This window comes from Lonchura striata, chromosome 9 (genome assembly GCF_046129695.1).
Source record: "Lonchura striata isolate bLonStr1 chromosome 9, bLonStr1.mat, whole genome shotgun sequence".
NCBI lineage: Eukaryota > Metazoa > Chordata > Aves > Passeriformes > Estrildidae > Lonchura > Lonchura striata.
The window spans coordinates 15,278,585-15,294,284 of NC_134611.1; the positions used below are offsets into that span (position 1 = coordinate 15,278,585).

The 15,700-nt window shown below is 39.1% G+C and overlaps 1 protein-coding gene across 1 annotated transcript in view; it reads left to right on the forward strand.

The window, feature by feature from the left end:
• The window catches only part of ST6GALNAC3 (ST6 N-acetylgalactosaminide alpha-2,6-sialyltransferase 3), a 217,961-nt gene that overhangs the window by 81,457 nt on the left and 120,804 nt on the right, over positions 1 to 15,700 (forward strand). The window lies entirely within an intron of this gene.

The following is a 15,700-nucleotide window of genomic DNA, read 5'->3' on the forward strand; positions in this document are numbered from 1 at the left end:
TATCCTCCTTTGTTCTCTTTGTCACTGTCTACCAAACGGTTCTACTCCCAGAGAATGGAACGTTATGCCTACAATATTTTTATCATGCTGTCTATAAAAGACAAGCCATGAAAACAGTGCACCAGGAAGACAGAAGATCAGATTAAGGGCCAGTTGTTTCACAGCAGCAGTGTGCTGCTATCCTGTGCCTTTTAGGTCTGTTTTCCAACTTTCCTACCATTTACGCTTCTGTTGAAAAATGACCTAGGAACAAACCTGTATGGTCAGCTCTGGATGATCAAAGCAGGAGAAAAATCAAAGAAAAAGCAATGAGGACATGAGTTTAAAAGAAAAGGATGGAAAGAAGGATGTATGGATAATCAGTTTCTTAACCTCATCTGTAAGCCTCAGTTTCAAATTTCTCTATACTGAGCAGTAGAAGTGGGCTATCAGCAATATGTGACTTTTACTGGAACAGTCTCCAGCTCAGATGACTCTCAGAACTTAGGAGAAATTTTCTGGTTCTTTCCAAATTTAGGATCATAATTCTGTAGTGGCAGCTTGCTGCACCTGCAGATTCCTACACACAAACAGGCTCCTGGAGTCACTGTGTGCTGCCAGTGGAGCCTGGACAGAGACTGATCCTGCCCCGCTACAGGTAGTGCTATTCAACAGCTTCTCAAATGAATGACTTGGACACAGGACTGGAGGGGGTACTGAGCAAGTCTGCAAAGTTGGGAGAAGCTGTTGACTCCCTTGAAGGCGGGGAGGCCCTGCAGAGAGACCACAGCAAATTACAGGACTGGGCAATCACCAACCGTATGAGGTTCAACAAGGAGAGGTGCTGGAATCTGCACCTGGGATGGGGCAACTCTGGGTGTATGGTCAGACTGGGGAATGAGAGGCTAGAGAAGCAGTGCCATGGCAAGGGAGATGGGGATCCTGGTCAGTGGCAAGTTGAGCATGAGTCACAATGCCCTGGCAGCCAGGAGAGCCAGGAGTGTCCTGGGGACAGCATCGCCAGCCAGGCAAGGGAGGGGATTGTCCTGCTCTGCTCTGCACTGGGGCAGCCTCACCTCGAGTGCTGGGGGCAGCTTTGGGTGCCACAGTGTAAGAAAGACATTGAACTGCTAGAGAGTGTCCAGAGGAAGGCCATGAAGATGGTGAAGGGCCTTGAGGGGAGCTGTGTGAGGTGGTGCTGTGGTCGCTTTGTTCAGCCTGGGGGAGAGGAGACTGAGGGGAAACCTCTCTGCAGTTACAACTTTCTTGTGAGAGGAAGAGGAGGGGCAGACACTGATCTCTTCTCTGCAGCAACCAGTCCCTCAGACAGGACCTGAGGGAATGGCCTGAAGTTGTGCCAGGGGAGGTTTAGGCTGGGTGTTGGAAAAAGATTCCTTGCCCAGAGGGAGGCTGGGCACTGGAACAAGCAGCACCAAGCTCACCAAGTGGTTGCAGCACCAAGCTGACAGAGCTCCAGAAGCATTTGGACAATGCTCTGGGATATGCTGTGACTCTTGGAGATGATCTTGTGCAGGGCTAGGAATTAGACTTAATGATCTTTCTGCGTCCCTTCCACCTTGACATACTCTCCAATTCTGCGATTTCTTCTCAAAAAGAAACTGTGCAACAAATAAAAGGCATTTTCAGACACTTTTGTCTCTTTATGTTGCTTGCTCTCCATTCATCTCTTGGTGCCTCATGCTTAATAGCCTTGCTAATAAAAAAAGAAAATCAATTTCACTTCACTAGATTTCCCAGAGAGATAGCAGAAAGTGTTATTGGTAGAATTTATTCTTGAAACTTTGTTATAAAAGAACTCCAGGCCTTACTGAGTGCTGCACCAAATACTTCTTACAGGGGATCAAGGGCCATGCTGTGAGGTCCTTCTTCTTGTGACCCTCTGGTACAAACATTTCATTTGAATTCAGCACATTAAGCATCTGCTAAATAGTTAATCACAAATATAAAGTATTTCCCCAAGAAAAAGTGTTCTTGCTTGGTGCTGTAAAATGTCAGAAAATTATAGCTAAGGCAGTGGTATTTGTTGTGTTGCTCAGTGTGCATTATGTAGGAGTGGGACTAGGGATTTAAGGGATGGGAAGAAGGTTCTTTTCCTTTGTTCCAGCCTTTTCTTGTTTAGTCACAATATTATAAATGTACATCTAGTCAGTTTGATCTTTCCTGAAGCCTTGGAAACATGGTTTTAGGTTTCTCAGTTCAATGATCTGCTTTTGTTCTGCATGGTGTCAGTGTTAAAAGCTTAGATGTTATAAAACAACACGTACAGCAGAACAGCACTTCCCTGCTTACAGGGTATTCTGGGAGTCTCTGTGCATGGGAAACTATTCTGTCTCTTCAGTTTTTGAAACAAAACATTTTGGTAGTCTCTCAATATATTCTGAAGAGGTTTTACAGGTAAGAGCTTCATCTGTCAACATGGAAAATATTTCACAATTTATTAGATAGTTCAGTGTGACATGGTTTATCAGAAAACATGGAGATTGATTTCTGTTGAAAATTTACACATGAATACAAGATTCTAATCTACATTCCTTCCCATTCCTTGTTTGATGGGTGCCATTCTACCATAAAGATCTTATAATTAAATTTTTAAACCTAGGACCGGGGAATCAGATACATGTTTGGAAGAGATCTAATCCAAATCTGTAGAAATTGATTTGTTATGATGGAAGGGTGAGGAAAAATAGCAAAATTATGCTTAAGTTTTGTATTTGTCTTCCTTGCTGTATGTGTTTACTGCTAGCTACTGCTTAGGGTTAAATATTTGCCCAAGGCTGTATAGTTTTCGAGCAGGATAGGTGACAAATTAAGTGGCTTGTAAGATACATTTTCTAAACAAGACTCCATTATTTGAGTGGCACAGTCCTCACCTTGAACTTTTAAAATTCAGAACTTTTTACTTATATCCACTTCTAGCTTGTGGTCATGTGAAGCAATAATACAGGCTATATATAACAATAGCAATCTACAATCTTTTTCTCTTCTCCCCCTTCTTGCAGCCCTCCAGGGTGTTGGAGTTTCCATTAGATGATGTATTCCTGGTTAGAATTTAAGTCTAGTGACTGCCAGTTCAAGGTTCGCATCTGCTCAGAATAATATTCCTGGACTATTGCCTATTAATTATTCTCTTACAAAAGCTTTGCAAGCAAGTATCACGGGTCAGGATGATTTAAGCTTCCTTGAAATTAATCTAATTAATAGATAATTTTACCATTGTACTTTCAAAAAGATGATAAAGTTCAACAATAATGGACTCTACTATGGATTTTTTTATCTATTAATATCGTTATAGATCAAATTTGGTTATCAAATTAAATCATAGATGGGTATTAAAAACCTTTGATGAAATTGCAATTTTTTAAAATCTCATTCTGGTACTGTTGTAATGTGCTGCTTAGGAGGAATTAATTAAATGAATCAAACCAAACTTACTCATTATTAGACAACAGCATAATAAAAAAAAAGGGAAAAAAATTGCTTTCTTAGTGGTGTCACTCCCTTACCTGGTTTGATTTTTAGATAGAGTAATTGACAAATTTTGAGCTGCTTTGCATTTTAAAGTTGTGCCTTAGTGGACTATTATTGTATCATTTCTTTCTCTCTGATGCCATTTTTAATGGGCTTTTAGTTCAGCTTATTGAGCAAATCATTTACCCCTATATAATAGAATAACAACATTTTCCCCTAGTCAGCACTGTTGCCTGCTGTGGTCTGCTTTTGCTGCAGGTGGCAGAGGGAGTCTTTTAAGGTCTTCGTTTTTTTTCATGGTGCAGCCTTGATTTACTAACTTGGCTTATGTAACATGACTGGGTTTAGGGGAGTTTTTGCCTCACAGTTGATTTGTCATAACCTCTCTGATTTTCCTTCCTCCTCAGTCTCTGTGCAGTAAAATAGTCCAACAATTTATCAATTATTTTTCTATGTATTAATATCACATGTCTGTATCTCTCCTGTGTTCAGAGAAGACAGGGAAAACTCAGAGGACTTTAACCAGTGCAGAGCTTTGCTATAAGTTTTGGTATCATTTGGATCACTAAAGGGAAACATTTTGGGTGTACAAGACAAGCTGCATTACTTCTCCATTTCTGTGAGCGTCCAATAACAACAAGAAAAGACAGATGTGAAAGATGAGCAGCAAATATCTTGCTGTGCTTACTGTTATTTTATCACCCCCAGTTTTATGATATCACAAAATCTCTTTTTGCTTTCACTTTAAAGGCTTGTGTCAGCTGCTGTCTCTTTGAGGTGACAGTACGAGGCTTTTAGGAGATGACAGCTTTAGTGTAGAAAGGCAGAAGGGTGAAATAAAATGTTTGTAACCCTAGTAGCTGACTTCATCCTCTAAATCTTCCACTCTTCACTGGACAACATATGACATGGTTGGTACAATATTGGTCAAAATTTGAGAGGCTAAATAATTTAATATCAAAATTTATCTTACCTCTGTTTAAAATCATAATGAACATTCCTATGTAAAGTGACCTGGCTGTGGCAGGTTTTCTGTCATGGCACAGCCTGGCCACAATGTGTTTCCTTGAGACACTTCCAAAGTGTTGGAGTTAAAGCTGACCACTGCAAACTCTTTTTAAAGTAGTATCTAAAGGCTTAAAAATAGATTGAGATGCTGTTTTCAAGACATATTTCTGTAACTTCCCTGTCAGAAAGAGGAGAATGCTTTCCAAAAATCTGACCCTAAGCCCAGCAGCTCCTATTATTCTAGCTGCTGCAGCCTTTTCTGTCCTGCCTGGCATGACAGAGACCATTTCTGAAAGTTGTTTTGTAAAAGCTTTCTGGAGGCCATTTGTCTCCTACAGCTGGTACCAAAGTTAAAGTAACAGAGGACTCTATGGATGTTCTGCAATGTTTTAAAAAAATCAATTAGACAAGTCCTAGAAAAACAACATCAAGCAACCATGGTGCTTGACATACTGACAGCTCATTAGCTAGAAGCAAATGACTTAGGACTCATTATGGATATGCTGGTCACTCACAAAATTACCAGGAATCAAAACTGAACCATGAAATACCTTCAGTCAGGGCAGATTTGTAACTGAACACACAGAGTGAGGTCCCTTTTGGAAGACTGAGTTTCCTACCTGTGGTCCAGGAGCAGGACCTGAAAGCAGAAGAGCAGAGTTTGGAGAAGCTGGTGCATCTGGAAGATGAGGGACTTAATTTGTGGAAGATTGAAGAGTTTGGTTTTATCACCTTGCTAAATCCATTTGAGAGAAGATATATCAATGGTTTATTTCTGAGAATGGGCAGGACCAATTAGATACATTAAATGCAGTCTCTTTAGAAAACTGCTTCTGATCTAGAGACAGTTCATTTAAATTAGTACTTTTTATGTAAATACTTCCAAAAAGGTGGTGCCCCCAGTAACCCCCAAAGCACCTTCTTTCACTGTAATGTTGTAAACTTCCAGCTGTGCCTCTTGTCACAAAGGGCACTTTGCACGGCCTAAGTGCAACAGTACTTTCTTCCTCTTAACACAACTCCAGTCAGAACATCTGGATCTCAGTACCAAAGTCCTAAAGCTGTGAACAGGGCTGAAATACAGCAGCGCATGCCCATCACAGCAACCACAGGAGCAAGTGTCAGAGCAGAGAAACCAAAACCAAACCACACAAAAAAGGGACACACTCTCACTGCTCTGCAGAGGACTCTGGTTCCAGAAAGAGGCTATTTAGTAGGATAAAAGAAGAATTATTATGAGATGAAAGATTATGTTCTCAGAGGGTATTTAGCATGGAATTAGTCAGCTAGACAGAAGACTATGTATAAATGAAGAACAGTGAAGTACAAGATTCTTAAAAACAGTTATGAAAGGAGAAACTGACAGGGAGGTTTGACTTAAATGGGAAGTTGGTGCATAACTGCAAAAAGAAGGGATTAAAGAATTAAATACTGCATTCCTTAAGGTATGTAAAAGAGGAGAGTTTGACAACAGTATTGTGGTGTAGTAAGAAGCTGCTAGAGTCACTACCTGGCAAAATAGGGAGTGCTGTGTGACCTTTTTGGAGGCTTAGAGTATCTAAGCATAGTCAGAGGGTATAAAATTAGCTGTTGTGGTACTCAGTGAGGTAGTAGCTTTCAGACAAAAGGAAATAGAGTAAGATGGGCTGAAATTTGACCAGTGACATTTGTGGTGAATGCTGAATAACTAAGAATGAGAAATTGAAAATATCAGGATTTAATGTCTTGGAACATTAACATCTGAAGTTGGATCTTCTAGGCATTAAATTGTGGGAGTCCCAACAGACCTAAGGTTTCAACCGATTAAATCTATTTTCCATCACTCTGGGATTAGTTACATGTGAAGAAGCAAGGAAATTGCAGATAAATATTCTGATTACTCACATATTTTTGCTTTAATAAAAAAAAGTACAGAAAAAGCTAACAAAAAAGGAAGGGCATCTTTAATTTTGGCATCTAAAATCAAATGATAAATGATCAGCTGATCAGTGATGTGCCTTTTGTTCTTTTAACTTCTTCAGTAATGTGTGAATGTCATATTATATAACACTTAAATGAATGAACCTGGAAATGAAATACATTAGGATGCATCTTTGTGTCCCTCCCCTAGCTGGTGAACAACTTGTCTCATTAATCTGTATGGTGGTGTTAATTTAAACAAACGCATTATTTGTTGAGATTTATGGCTAGAAGCTTAGAGGTTCATTGAGAAAAGCTTATGCTGTTTTATTTTCAGAGTACTGGGATATTTTGACTCTTAGTGACTGGAACATATCATGAACTCTCATAACTTGTAGTGAGTGTACAAACTACCACAGAGCCAAGTATTCTGACCAAGAATGTGGGCATGGGGAAAGATGGCCAGGAGCGTGTGGCCACAGGGCAGTGGGGTGTTACGTCCTGTGCAAATTCCCTCTTGTGTTGGTAACTGCTGCCTAACCAGCACTGGGGTAAAGGTGGAGATAAAAACTGATAAAAGTGAAGACCTTTGAGAGGAATAATGGAAAACTCTGAAAACAGATGAAACAGTAAATGTAAGAGTAACATTCCTGCATTCATTATTCATACTTTTTGAATATCGTAGATGTTGAAGTGTCTAGGATCTATTCTTAGAGGTAACTGAGTATGACTCTGGTTCTAAATGAACTTTAGGAAAACTCATCTTTGCCTAGTACTTCCAAAGGGTCATGGGGCACATTATTTAATCTCAGCAGTGTCTCTGGCAGCTTCTGTGCTGGAAAGGAAAAAAACCCCTTCTGTAACCTCTGGGACACTGTGATGAGTTCATTAAGGTTTTGGTGGTCTTATTCTGCTGCTTTAGACCAGTGTTAACATAATTGATATAATATAATGGTGCTTAACATAATTGAAAATATGTGGCCTCAGGGCTGTTAGTGGGTGGGAGACATTAATATCCTACAGAAGGGTTGTGTGCAGAACCTGTTTCTTGCACCAAGCTGCAAAACTAAAGGTGAGAACTTGTTGATATCCAGGCCAAGGCTTGCACAGCTGGCACATTAGGAAGTTCCCTTGTGGCTGGAAGCTACAGAGGTGCAGTACTGGGTCCAACAGATGTCAGCAAGAACATTCACAGGCTGGGTTTGGTGGCACCAGACTTGGCTCAAGTGGGAGTTGAGGGATCTGAGTTTGCCAATTTTCATATGCAAAGGCTCTGGGAAAGAATTAAAAATTTGTATTTCTCTTAAAGTTCCTGTTCAAATTTAATTGTGCTTCTGGCTTTCTCTTGCTCTCCTTTGGATCAATTAGAGACATCTTTATATGAAGGAGGGACAAAGTTCCACAGCTGGCTTTGTTTGGTGCAAGTAGCTGGATATGCTGTCATATTACCTGGACAGTAGATTATGTCTTTATTATGTCTTATGCAAAAATTAAACTCAGTTTGAATGTTTTGTGAGATTGTACTGCTTCTGCTTGTTTCTTGAATGCACATGAGTAGAATGTGAATGCAGGGAACCAGGGGTTTGAAATAATTTCTGACACGTGACAATCTCTCCATGTTTGATGGAGTGAAGAATGGAAAACTGTGCCAGGTGCCCAAGTGTGTTGCATTTCTTCCATCAAAATGTTCTAGATCAGCTCTGATAGAGTGGCCAGGAGTGGTTTCTTTTAAGTTTAAGAAAGCCACAAATAGGATGTATTTGCATTTCCACATGTAGCCCTTTCAGTTTTTAATATGGAATTATGTCCAAATATGTTTTTATCTAAGCTTATTAGACAGATATTGATAATCTTCTGTATGAATTTTTCCTGGGGTTTTTCTTGTGCATATGCTGGTTCAATGATGCATTTTCATATGAAACACATAAAGCTTTTTTAAGCAAAAATAAAAGTGCAGCAAATACAAATCAGTTCAATTACACTTGCAGATTAAAATAAAGCTGTAATATATATCTATTGTATTGAAATGCTAACTCTATGATTTTTTGATCTACTTTAAAAATGTAAAACTCGGATTTGATTAGATTAGCTGTGGAGTAATCTACACGGAATAAATCTGTCTTCCTTTCATGTGATTTGTCAGTGTTTGTAGTGGGTTTGTACACACAGCTTTCACCATTATTTTCCAGGCAATAAAAGCAGCCATGCAGAAAAGCCACCCATAAATGTCAGAAAACAGAGATATTTTGTTGCATTCCAAGGGCTTTGAAGGTCAAGTTCAATTCAGTTAGCTCACCCAGCGTGAGAGGAGCATGATACAATGATGGAATGTGTGTTTGGGTAGGATGTATATGTTACTGTCCCTGTACTATTCTATCAGGATAACAGATCAGTGAGAGATTAAACTTTACTGCTTGGGAGAATGTCTTTTGGAAAACTATCAATTTTTATGGTTTTCTCTAGCTCCTATTGAGATGCTGTGCAGAAATAATGAATCCAAAGAATTTACAGCTTTTATCACAATGGAGATTGACTCCTGATTGTGGCTTTTGGGTGCTATTCCACTGCAGGTATCCCATTCAACTGAGTGTATTCACAAAATAAGTCTCAGATCATAGATTTTATTTTTAAACATGAAATTGTGTTTTGCCTCCTTCTGATGAAAAGAGGTTTGTGTAAAAACAGTTTCCTAATTCCTGGAAGTGTGAGGTCAGTACAAAAGGCAGAGTTTTCCTACTCCAAGGAATCTGTTCTGCCAAGTCCCATTGCAGCTCAGTGCTTTGTTGTGACTTCCTCTGCCATGCCCCACTCTTTTTTTCTTTTTATGAAGAGAAGACATGATCAATAAAGCTCATAATTAAGTTGCAGGCTCTACCTTGATCAGTGCTATTATTGAGTTTCAGTGCCCTGATTTGAGGAGCTCCCCAGTCAATGGAGGGATGTGTCATCAACTGCTTGAGCAGTATGTGAGCAGTCTTGTTTTTTAACTGCAGTGCTGCATAATCTGCTGTCTGGAGAATCTCTTTTGTGGTGGCTTCTGATAGCCTCTTGCTCATGTTATCCAAGGATGGATAATGAACAGATTCCTACCTGTAGAAGGAATACAATTGTATAAAGTGGGCAAAAAATTTTGTTCAAATTCCTCCAACTTTGCAACATGTGATTGTATGAGAAGAAATGAGTAAAGCAGGGTCTAATCACATCAGTGAAGGAAATCTCTCTGCCAAAAATGTACAGGTCATTTGCTCCTCTGTGTTGGTACTGACACTGCATTGCTCAGTGCAGCCCCTCCTCAAAAAAGATTTAAAATGTTTGCCTGCCTCCTATTTTTCATTGGGATCATAAAATAGTTAGATGTGCTGCTTGGAGCATGCAGTGTTTAATGCAGTGAATGTGCATTCTAGATGAAAAGCTCTGTTCTGTAGTGCTGTGGTAATAATATAATCATTAATGTTTCCAATAAAAGTGCCTGGCTGGGTTCTGCATGTTTTCATCCAAACACACCCCCTAAATCCCCTCCCTATTCCATGTGTGTCTATGGCATATTGCTCTCGTGCTGGAACATGCAACACTCCTCAGAATGGACCCTAATGTGACCATCCCAGCAAATCCCACATCCTCCATGTGCCTCCATTTGCTCAAAAATTTGGTGCCCTGAAGGTAAGGAAGACACAGGAATAGTGGCTTAGTTTAAAGTCTCCTTTCAGAGAGGGTTCTGCCATGCTGATGTCCTGATTTTGGTTGGGCTTTTTTTTTTTTTTTTTTTTTTTTTTTTTTTTTTTTTGTTTGTTTCTCTAACCCTTTTTTCTAAGCTTCCAATAAAGAAAACAGCATATGGAAAAGAACAAGAATTAAGCAGGGAAGGTGTTTTTTCCCCCCTCACTCGAAGTAGCATGCTCCCAGCTACATGGCAGAAAATTTCCAATTCCCGTTACAAAACAGCTGATCTCAGCCCAGACTTCTCTGTAATTAGGGCATGCTTTTTATTGGCTGTAAATGGTTACGCCTGTTGGAATGTTCCTCAACGTGCCAGGAGCAGACAATGCTTGGAGGCATTGAATAATACATTTTGCTTTTCTGATGACGTATGTGGCAGTTATGTATGGATGAAATAGGCTGGAACAGGTTTATCCAAAGTAAACAGTGAGATTTCCACGTCTGATGGAAAACTGATAAATTGCCAAAAGAATTTAGAGCAAGGCTTCCTTGCTTTGTGTGAAAGGCCATCCATAGAGGCTGCTCTTACCTCCTGCTAATCCAAGACAGCATTCCTACAGCTGTGCTGGATATTCTCTTGGTCAAATGTAAAAGGGAAAAAAAAGGAGAATAGATTACAAAAGATTTCCGGCAGCCTGGCTGAAGTGCATCATCTCTCATCTCTGCTTAAGAACAGCTTCTTTCTAATTCACAGTTACCCTTCTTCTTTTCTTTTTTAAGAAGACCGGTGTGTAAAAACTCTTTTCTCTTCTTTCTGAACTTGGACCTTTGCCTGGTGAAGGAATATTTTTTTTATTTCAGAGCAAAGCCAGCCTTTTATTCAGCCAGACCTTAGAGAGCCCACATGGCTCCTCACAGCAAACAGGGTTTGAATCTCTGCCTCTGGAACAAGGCCTTCACCTGCACTGTGTTAGGGTGCCCTGGCTGGCTGAGGGTGCAAGACTAAAATCAGTAATGATCCCTTGCTTCTGTTTTTTCTTTTCATGCTCATGAACAGCAGGTGCTTTGCAGAGACTGGCAGAGAGAACACCCAGAGAAACTTTCCAAAAGTGCTGTCCTCCCAAAGAATAGCGTGGGAAGCTGCTGTGAAGGGCCAGAGCAAGAGTCCTGCCAAGCAACAGGCTGGGCAAGATCTCCTCTGTCTGCCGGTGGTAAATGGCTTTTAGAAGGAAACAGAGGCATGCTGTCAATTTTTTGTTAATTTTAAGTCCAGCATGGCAATCGGGGATCTTTAGAGAAGAAAATTCAATGGAGAAAGTCTGGGCTTGTCCAGATGGTGGTAGGCAATTACAATCCATTTGTGTGAATTTCTGGTTATGCAGTTTTTGCTGTGTAGCATAAACTTTCCCCCACAGGCAGAAGTGAGCTGCAGGCAAGTGAAGGTTTCCCGCAAAAGGCATTTTCTTCACAGGTGTGCAGCCTGAGAATGTGGGGTTGTTACAACATTTTATTTACTTTCATTTCTTCTGCCTCTGGGCTGCTGTCAAGTGCTTAATTTTATTTGTCTGATTATTTTCTTTCTTATCTAGAAGTTAGTACTTCCAGAGGTTACCTCCCAGTGTAGTATTTACTAAACATAGAGGTAGGTGATTAACATCCATTCCTGCTGCTGCATACCAATCACATTAATGATTTTACTGCTGCGAGCAAAAATTGAATTTTTCTCACTTCCACTTTTGAAGCCATCAAATTACCTTTCCTGTGAGTTCTTGAAACAAGAAATTGAGTATTTCTGGTATTTCATGTAGAATAGCAAAGAAATGCAAAAGACTTTTAATAACTACATCTTTTTTCAAATATAAAGATCTGCTGACCAGAAGTCTGCAGGTGTTATATTGTTTTCTAAGAATCTTTCTTGATGTGTTTGTGGGGCTTTTTGTTGTTGTTTTCTACTGCTTTATGCATTTTTTAGTCTATTTCTAGTTGCAAGAATCAACTTTTTGAAAGGGGTTTTCCAGAAAATGTTGGCAGCTGTAGAGTGCCTTTCAGAATGTTTGTGGAAAATACCTCAGTTACAGATTCAGTCTTAGGATGTTGCTGATCATGAATCTTGATGTGTTTCTATAGAGGAGAAAGAGAGGTCATCTAAGTGAGGTATATCTGGCAGGGTAAGAGTCAATACTCACATATGGGTGTTTTTTTTTCTTTGAACTTTTCTCAGCAGGTGAAAAATAGCTACAATCAGGTACTACTTCAATAAGTAGTAACAACCAGCTGCCAAGTTGAAAGATCACAAATTCTTGTACCAGCAGTTCTATTATAGGGAAGCGTGTGTCAGCCTGTGTGTGTTGGAAAGCTTGCCAAGGTATTGATAAGAAGAGCTGGGCAATAATCCAGCACCAGGAAAAAAAAATTGAGAGCTGTACTGCAGAGGCTTTTCTTTTTTTCTCCTTTTTCATACTACTTTATCATGCAGAGATTACATTAGTGTTTATATAATATGCATCTACAGCTGCTGATGAAATTCACCCTGGTTGTGAAGGACATCTGTGAATCAGTAACTGGAATTTTAGATTAAATATTCTTAACAGATCTTATAGAATGAAAAATCAACAACCTTATTTAAAGTGTGCTTTGCTGCCACGGGGATTTTATGGGGATAGATCTTTTAAATTACTGGACAGCTTTCAGCTGCACTATAAAATTGAGTAGCAGACTAGCCAAAGGCATGCCTTGCTCAGAAGCTTAGGTTGCTTTGGTGGCAGTGTGACCTTGTGGTGTGATTCTGGGACTGTGCTAATGACGTGCTTGTTCCTGGCGGAGTGGGGCTGTTGGCAGAGGGAACCCTGGGCCAGGAGCAGACTGCTGGAGGAAGTACAGGTTCAGCTTTGAGTAAGGATGAAACAAATAGCAGGAACTATAGGATATGGGGAGCTCAAAGTGCTGGAAAGCCTGAAGGGATAAGAATATCTCCAGACAAATAAATGCTCCTTCTTATCAGGCTTAGAGTTTAGGGCAAGAGGGAATAGTGACACAAAGTAATTCCTGAAATCTGGCAGTGCTTTGCAATTTGAAGGGCTCGGAATCACTGAGGCTTTTCAAATGTAGTAGCTTCTTATGCATGATAGCATGTGGAAGGCCTTCAAAATACTTCAGCAATTACTCTTTGAAACTTGGAAATTCTTCACCTTATATAATTAACATTACCTAAATAAGTAATACCTAAATAGTAAGTAAGTAAATAATAAGTATCTTTTTGATGAGAATGATGTGTGTAAGAAAGTTGTGCAATTACCTGAGACTAATAAAAGGAGTTTATCTCTTATATAAGATTTTTAATACAGACTGCTGCTGTTACATCACTTATTTGGACTGAGCTGATTACTGTTTTGTTCATTGTTCAGCTCTTACCCCAGTAAACCTGAACCCACTCTGCACAGTTTTGGCTTTAATGAAAGATATGGTTGAATATGTTGAGCTGCTATGAACCTAGACACCTAACCTGTGAATTGTTAATCAGTGAACTCTGAATTAAGTAACAAGTTTTTAATAAATGACAGCAACAAGAGGTACAATGAGCTGTGTTTTGAGAGCCCTTGAGCTGCCTTAGCCATAGAAAAGGCCAGAGCTCCTGCAGAGAAGCTGTGCAGGAAGTTCTGTGTCTTCTATTCATGCCTGCTTTAACACTATAGTCCCAAACCCAGTGGTGATTCAGGGTAGCTTCTTACAAGAAACACATGCAGGATAAAACTCACATGCTTCTTTCATTGTAAGGACCTATTTTTAGATACACTGCATTTCTTGCATTACTTCATCACTGAACTTCATTTTTGCTGTTATTTCTCAGCTTCCTGGCTGCTTACATTCTAGTTTAGCAAAGATGTCCTTTTAAAAAAAAATAAAAATTATTTAATCCTAATTTTACTAGTTTTTGAACCCAAACCAGATCTTACTGGTGATATAAACCCTACCAGCTTTGTTCTTTTCTCTTCCTGAGAAACACTGACAGCAATCTCCTGTGGAGTCTTTGAACATAGTCAGGTTAACTTTCACTTCTGGAAAAGAAGAAAGTAAATCTTCAGCTACTGATTTTATGCAAATGATGTTTGACACATGCCTATTTCTAGAAGCATCTTTGCTATATATCTTACTCTCTTTGAAAACTTCTAGGACCCCTGCTTGACTATCTCTTCAGCAGCCCTGTTAGAAGGAGTTTCAGGACAAGCGAAATAGCTGGAAGACATATTTTTTTCCAATGCTGGTGAAATCAGTAAGGTATACTGACCTAGAGTGCTGAAAGAATTTCATTTAATGCTCTGTTGTAGTAGAAAGTAGCTTTTAAGTGGGATGCTCAGGACTATAAAAGAGAAAATTAAATAAAACTATTTTTTACATATAGCGGTCTACAAATTGAAACAAATTCAGTAAGTGCAACCATTATTGTTTTCAATTGGTATTATACTTGAGTAAAAACTGAAACCCTGCATCAGTCCTATAATGAAAGTAGTATGATGTGCAGAGATATTAAAAAAGTGATCGAGTTACTGTGCCCATAAAGGCAGGTATTGTGAAAAGAATACAAAATTACTGCATATTGTGACGTCTAAGAGAACCAAAGCCCTCACATAAACATTTACCTTTCATTTGTCCTTCCAAGCTCGGTGCTGTCATACATCTATAGAATAAAAGAAAAGAATGAATACTGAAGAAAATCAATTTATGAAAAAAGTCTTATTTGCAATTACTGTTTGGGGCATGGCTCCTAGGGTTCTGTACTGGAATCTTCCATAATATCATGTTCAACTTTGTCTTTTAACAAATTCGGGCAGTTACTTGTAATAGAAGCAATAATCCTGAAAAACAAAATATTTCTAGAATGAAAGTTTAGGAGTTGAGTAAAAATCTTCTTCTGTTGAGTTCTTTGTGGTCTTAGGGAAGTTGATTTCAACCTCAGTTTATGCACCTGTGAAATGGGTTTTTATTGTGAAACTCACTAGGATGAGGATTTATTCCTGCTTGTGAAGTAGTTTGATAGTCTCTGTCATATAATACATGCTAAGTGGCAGGGTGTTGTGCTCTGGCTAGAAAGTAGAATAAAGATACTTAGTACAGATCTCAGTAAAATTTACAGTTTAAGAAATTATCTTCCTATGCTGCAAATATTTCCTTCCTCCCTCCCTCCTAGACAACTGTATACAACACAAAAAAATGTTAGTATCTTACTATTCTGTCAGGCATTACTGAACTATTAAAAAATGATCTTGTCATCTCACACTTCTTAACAGATTATGAAAGAAAAATGACTAAAACTTGTTCAGACTGTCAAGTTCCTGCCAAACTGAAACTAACGAATCACCCTGGCACTGGTAATTAGCCAAAACTAGATGATATGAAACATATAAATAGTGCTAGGGACCATGTTGCCAAATACTTATATTTATACCCCTGAAAGTAGTTATTGTTTTATCCCCATGAAGTTTTTAATTAAATTCTATCCAGCAGAGTAGTATAACACTCCTGTTTTTATTTCCATTCTTTCTTTAACAACCTAGATATATAATGAATGTGCTTCATGCCTGCTAGTTATTGATTTTGATATACATAGTAGGCAGAATGAGCTTGGTGTCTGAGAAATAGCTGACACCAAAAGTGGGATGGTGCTGTTATG